Raw genomic sequence first — 7,733 nt, forward strand, 5'->3', positions numbered from 1 at the left:
CCCATATCTATGGAGAGAAGCTGGTCAATCTCCACAGGCATTTTGGTGTTTGTTCTAAATCTGGTTACAAATGCTTCTGCTAGTTACGCCCATAAAGCTATGCTACCTTATGGCAACCTTTCAAACCATGTTAGACCCAGGTCACCAAGGCTGGAAGGGAATAGGATATACATTAGGGCCTCGTTTCACTGATACACTGCCATGACCTGGCGAAAGTGGCGAAAGTGCATGCAGGGGTCCGACTTTCCCTCATAAATAGTAAATTTGGAATGGTGGAAACCGGACGGTAATGGTGCGTTCTTTATCGCCGAAACGAACAACGAGCTTTGCAACCTTGCTAACGCTTTGCCTGTCACTTCATAGGCAAGGCGTGGCTCTAGCATTCCTACCTCGACGCTCCCATATGTTCTACGAGCCAACCGTTGTAGTGTGGAGATTGCGGGGTCGCGAGCCTGAGTGTCTTCTCTCCTTCGAGCCCTTTCCTCAAGCACTGACCGCAGGTTTGCCGACCTAGGCAACTCTGTGTGCCTAGATGTCGTTTGGTGTGAATGTGAGGGCTGATAACTGCTTCCTTTTGTGTAAGACCTGGAGTAACAAGTCTTGGAAGCCCTCAATTGTGTATTGCCTGTCCTTAGGCTTCTGCTCTCCGTGTGAGACGGTGTGACTTGCCTGTCACGATCTTCTAAGTGGTGAGGGTGTGCCCTGCTCTTGCCCACCTCTTTTTCCGCCACCCTTTTGCCCTTTAGCTGGCGCTTCATAGTCTCCATGTCAGCCGCCATCCTCCTTATCAATTCATCCTGTTCCCTTAGGCGATCCTCTAGAACTTGGGGATCCATCATTCGCCTCTGTCTGTCAGGGCTTTGAGAGCGACGCGGACTTGAGCCCCGTCTATCTCGCATGTCTCTCCGTGAGCTCCATCGCTAAGGATCCAATTCTTCCATGGGCGTGACAAAAGGTAGACCTTCATGTCTCCAACCCCCTTCCGGGGTTTGTCCATCAAGGACAGAATGTGGTAAATCTTCGTTGTACGCCATTGAACTTAGTGAAAGGTGAAACTTTAATAAAAAAGGTTTGTTCTTCATGTACTTCTCACAGATGGCGCCAATTGTATAAACACGAAATAATATTCTCATATAATCCTCTTGATCAAGTTTGCACTCCTTCAAACGTCGTCACTTTGTTACCTGAAAACACAAACGTGAGCTAGCCGGCGAGTGTGTGCTGAAAACCTCTCTGATGCCTAAGTCAGAAAGTAGACAATAGACAAAAACTCTGTGTATTTGACAATAGAAATTGTGATACCTGTACATAGATCCTGTTATGAGCTTTTATAGTTTCCACCTAGCATAATCCTAGTAGAAGTCCAACTTTCCCAATAAGAGTCCTCCTAGGAATCACACTCATTAGGATAATACCTATCCTAATGACACCCTTCCCCATACCAACCAAATGAGATGGCTCAAACCTCCTTACCTCGGCTCGGTGGTAGCCTAACCGAGCTAGCATGGCCTTGCCCCACGCCAGACAGAACCAGGGCAGTATCGGACCGAGATAACCACTCCGGAACCCCGCCACCATCGCAGCCCGGTCCTGCTTGGATTAAATATAACCACCTCGGTTCAAGCCTTGGGCCGAATGCCTGTCTAGTCCACGACCGAGCTTAGCCCATTTTCATTTCCACCCATAGCATGGCCCAATGACCAAGGGAATGAACCTAGCTCGGTCCATTCAACAGATGGCTTTAGCTTGGCCTTATTTAGACATAAATCGCCCTCTCAAGTGGTAAACTAATGATGATGAGGTGGGTAAGGTGACTGTGATAGTATAATGATATTGGAAAAAAGTGTAATTTGAAAAATATTTTAAATATCGGTCTAAATAAATTTATTTTTGGTTAAACGTTCATTTTCGTAATAAATATCAGAAAAATATATATATTTTGAAGAAAATAGTTTTTACTAAAACAAACAAAGGAATGGTGTTGAATGGTGTATTAACCCGAAAGTGCTGGTGAGCTTTCTTGGTGTAACTGCCTCTCAAAGGGGATGTCTACGCGTTTGGATGCTTTAATGTTTACATTCAACTTTGATAGGGCTTTTGAGTGACCAAGGGGAATAACTTAATGTTCTTTTAAATTGGTCATTTTAATTTGAGAGTGCTTGAGTTTGTTACATTTATTTTGAGATTAATTTCGGTGATTGAAAGCGTTCACTTTTTAAAACTCGTTGAGTAAACTATTAATATAAAAAATCAATATGATCGGAGATCGATAATTATATGTTTAAATCAAATTTGTATTCTAAAAAATAAATAGTTATTCTTGAAATTATAATTATCATCCATTTTTGTAATATAAAAAAAATATGATTCAAACATATAGCTATCAATATTTAATCATCTTGATTTTTAGCATGAATACTATTCAATAAGTCCTAAAAAGTAAATGGTTCAGATCACTGAAATCGATTTTAAAAAGAGTCTACCATAACCAAACACTCTCTCAAGTTATAAACCCTTAAATTATTAAATTATTGGTGCATGTATTGAATAACTAAAAGCAACTTTGTTTGGTTTTGAGCTTTTAAAATTTCAATTTTTTTTTTTTTTTTTTGGTTTGTTGTTTTGTCTTTGGGTTGTGTTTAGTTTATGAATATAGGTAGGAATTTAGAAAGAGAAAGTGGAAAGTGTAAAATGTGTGTGAAATATAAATATATTTCCTTGACATTTCACTTACAGTTTCTCTCTTCCTATGTAACGCCCCAAGAAAACTAATGTATAATGATAGTACAACAACCACCTCTCCTCATAATAAACCAAAATGAATCCCCAATACTTGCATAACATGATCATGAGGTTCGTACAAAATAGTTCCACATGCGGATATACATTCAATGACTTCGGTACTTGAATCTATAACATGTAAACATCTAGTCAAAATACATAAACGCCCTCAAGGGGCTACAAAGTCTAAGGCTTATGCCCGGTTCCACAAAACGGTTACTCGAACCTATACACGTATAGCCCTTGGCTTGCAAAAATTACAATCACAACAAAATAGAGTCTTGTGCTCTCAAGACGTATATCCGCGCACTTAGTTTGGCGGTATCACCACATCTTTTCCTGCACCAAAATCCCTTAGGGTGAGGATAAAGCCCAGTAGGAAAATTCTTAACAAAATATATACATTTTATACAAGTCTCGTAGATCGAAATGCACATGCCATGCTATGCTTTTTTTTTTTTTAAAAAAAAGAGAAGTCACGTGAACATTTTTTTTTTTTGAAAACCGTCATGTCCTATGAAAACTTGAAATTTTAACAATTCAATAATTTTACATCATGCTGAAGGGGTGGTAAATACGACTCAGGTAATCCTTAGGTTGGTGTCTGCAAGTAGGCATAACTAGCACCATGAAAGCCCCACTTTACCGGTAGCTAACCGGAAGACACGTGGTACCTCCTCCGCGCGTGTTTTCGGACTTTCACCTCGAACACTCAAACCACCTTAATCAATTTCATCTACACCTCCTATCTAGACTTACCAACGTATTTACCCCAAAACATTTCAATAAATCTCATTTCACAACATTCCTTTCACAATGCACAAATTTCCAAATCTGAATTCAAAATTTGTAATAATCAAATGAATTGAAATGCCAATGTAACAATTATCAATACAATACAATGCTCTCTCATTTTCAATTCTTTCACATAATTCAATCATGGTGATCACAATTCCTATTTCCCTTTCCAATGTAATTTCACAAGACAACCTTATATTTATTCAAATTCATCAATAGTAATAATATTTCCACACATCATGTGTTCTCAACAAATTAGTCATTTCATGACTACATCTACAATTTTAACAATAAGTTCCAAATCTCCACTATTTCTTGTATTCTAAGAAAATCTCCATTTTATATATAACAATAAGAAATTTCTAATCATTCATTCATTTAGCACATAAGAAAAAGGAAATAAAACCACAAATTCTCAACATCCTCCAAAAACCCCCAATTTCCTAGCTTTTTCACCAAAACTAGACATTCCCTCATCTTTTGAAAGAATCTCACCAAAAACATCTTTCTTCAATTAATGTAGTCTCAAAACTCTCAAGAGAATCATTTTAAAAAAAGACAAGGGATGAACCCACTTTCAAAACCACCAACATTCTTGAACCAAAAACTAAACTTTCAATGTCACCAAAGGAAATTCCAAAATCAACATAAACTTGCAAATATATATATATATATATATGACTCTAAGAAAATCCCTATTTCAAGTTCTTGGTGGGAAAAGAGGAGAAGGCCTCAAAATCGATGGCGCCAAAACTCGATCTCCATCGCACACAACATAGCTCTCGAAAAGTTCTCTAACTTTGATGAAGGAGCTAAGGGCAAAACTCTAATGGATTTAAAGAAATCAAGGTTTTGATCTAATTTGGTGTAGGGAAATGTAGAGAGAAGGAAGAAAAAATGGCTTTTAGAGAGAGAGATATACAAAAAGTGAGATGCACTTATCCCAAAGAGAAGAAAAGCATATTCTTTTCGGACTCAGCATCTCCCGCACATGTGGCACCCATTCCCGTACATACGGAAAACCCCTCTGCATGTGCGGTTGTCATCACCGCACGTGCGACACTTCTTCTCTGCACCTCCCTCCGCACCTGTATATAAAGCAGAATGCGCCTTGGGAACTCTCTTCGTCACCGCACGTACGGCCCAGGACCCGCACATGTGGCTCAGCCTCCCAGCCAGAAAATCATGCCAGCTCGACTCAGGACACCCCGAATTCAACCCCCGTACCTTCCGAAACATGTGAAACTTGGCATGGAAATAAATAAGAACAAAGACTTTGAGAAAAGCTTCCAAACACAACAAACCCAAACCGTTAATAAGATTCCCGGTTAAACCCGACACTCTAACAAAGGAAGACCCAACGTAAATGAAAGAGGAACAAGGCAGTTTACATACTTAGTCATCACAATCTCCCCACCATAGGAAATTTCGTCCCCGAAATTAATCAAACTACCCAAACAAAGAAGCTTCAAGTGACCAAAACCATCCTATCAAAATTTCAAATCACTATATCAATTCTCAACCAATCTCACCCTTAACATCATGGTTTCCAATTGCCATAGTCACAATAGTAACAACAACGATTGTCGAGATACTAAATAAGCATGAAACTTTCCAACAATGATAATGGTAATACATAGTAATCTCGTGCTCAAAATAACATTACACATAACAGCACGTGGTTAACAATTTAACACATTTCTCTCAAACACTAGGGAATATTACAATTTAAAACAACTAAGCATTTTCAAACAAATCTGGATACTTGGAGCAGACCTCCGTCTCCCGTTCCTAAGTTGTTTCCTCAACTCCATGGTGTCTCCACACATCTTGACCAACGGTATAGTTTTGCCCGTAGTACTTGCTCTCAGGTATCTAATATTTGAACTGGTCGTTCTTCGTAAGAGGCATCCTTGTCTACCTCCAAATCAACCCAATCGAGCACATGAGAAGGGTTGGGTTTATACTTCCTAAGCATAGATACATGAAACACGTTGTGAACCCCTGAAAGTTGTGGCAGTAAAGCTAACCGGTATGCCACTTCTCCAATTCGCTCCAATATCTCGAAAGGCCCAATGAACCTTGGAGACAACTTACCACTCTTATCAAATCTCATCAAACCTCGCCTTGGTGATATCTTAAGAAACACGTGGTCACCAATCTCGAAAGATAAAGGTTGTCTCCTTTTATTGGCATAACTCTTTTGTTGGCTTTGAGCCGTAACTAATCTCTTTCGAATGAGAGCAGCTTTCTTAGTTGTCTCTCTAATAATTTCTGGACCCAGCAATGGTGCATCATCCACCTCGGCCCAACAAATCGGTGATCTACAAGGTCGGCCATACAAGGCGTCAAACGGTGCTATCTCAATGCTAGCTTGATAACTATTGTTATAGGCGAATTCAATCAATGGTAGGTGTCTCTCCCAAGACCTTTGAAATCAAGGATGTAAGCTCTAAGCATGTCCACCAAAATCTGAATGGTACGCTTCGACTGCCCATCGATTTGAGGATGGTAAGCGGTGCTAAAGGTCAACTTAGTTCCCAACGCCTCTTGAAGGCTTTGCCACAATCGGGCAATGAAACGAGGATCTCTATCCGATACAATGGTTACAAGGACCCTATGAAATCGAACCATCTCTCTAATGTATAACTCTGCCAAATGCTCAATGGAGTCGCCAGTGCTCATCGAAATGAAATATGTAGACTTAGTCAACCTATCAACAATCACCCAAACAACATCATTGCCTCGCTCTGTTTTAGGAAGCCCAACTACAAAATCTATAGTAACATGTTCTCATTTCCACTCGGCTATCGGTAAGGGTTGTAACAAATCCACTGGCCTTTGGTGTTTGGCCTTCACTTGTTGACAAGTAAGGCACTTCGATACAAATAAGGCGACATCCCACTTCATACTCCTTCACCAAAATTGGCGACTAAGATCATGATACATTTTGGTACCTCCCGGATGTACCGCAAGGAGTGAGTGATGGAACTCTCGAAGCACCTCCTCTCTACAAGATTCTAGTACAAACAAACGGTCTAGATAACATACACTCAGATCTGAGTGAATGTTCAAACCTTTCTCTTCCTTTCCGTTGGAGATCCTCTCACAGATTGACTCTACCTCACAATCACCCTGTTGCGCCTCTATGACCTTATTAATCAAGGTAGGTTGATTAATCAAAGTAAACAAGGTAACACCTCTGCTGGACTCACCCAAATGCAAATCAAACTCACCGATATCGCCTAGCATTCTCTATTCCCGAATGACCACACTTGTAAAATTACACCTAGATTTTCGGCTCAAGGCATTAGTCACTACATTGGCCTTCCCCGGATGATAGTGTAATTCGAAGTTATAATCCTCCATAAATTCCATCCACCTCCATTGGTGTAGATTCAAGTCTTTTTGAGAAAGCAAATACTTTAGGCTCTTATGATCAGAGAAAACCTAAAACTTTTCACCATACAAGTAATGTCTCTAGATTTTCAAGGCAAAATTATTGTTGCTAATTCTAAACCATGGGTGGGGTAGTTTTTTTCATGAGTTTTCAATTGTCGTGAACCATAGGCCACAACTTTTCCCTCTTGCATCAAGACATGACCAAGTCCATCCCGAGACGCATCACAATAAACGGTGTAACCCAAACCTCTTTCCGGAATTATCAAGACCGGTGCGGTGGTCAATCTAGTCTTAAGTTCTTGGAATGACTTTTCATAAGGTTCACTTCACACAAATTTGACACATTTCCTTGTCAACCTAGTTAAAGGTGTGGATAGTCCAGAGAAGTCCCTTACAAAACGACGATAATACCCGACTAATCCCAAGAAACTGTGGATCTCAAAAACATTTTTAGTCTATTCCCAATCCTGCACGACATTTATCTTCAAAGAGTTTACGATAACTCCTTCGCTCGACACTACATGTCCCAAAAACTTCACCTCGGTCAACCAAAACTCACATTTCCCAAACTTGGCGTACAATTGGTGCTCTCTCAACATATCAAGCACTAACTGCAAGTGGTTCTCGTGTTCTTCCTCGGAGACTGAATAAATTAAGATGTCGTCCATAAAGACGACCACGAAACGATCCAAGAATTCTCGAAAAATTTGGTTAATCAAATCTATAAAAGAAGCAGGTGCATTAGTCAACCC

The sequence above is a fragment of the Camellia sinensis genome, chromosome 8 (genome assembly GCF_055761805.1).
Source record: "Camellia sinensis isolate YWXY chromosome 8, ASM5576180v1, whole genome shotgun sequence".
NCBI lineage: Eukaryota > Viridiplantae > Streptophyta > Magnoliopsida > Ericales > Theaceae > Camellia > Camellia sinensis.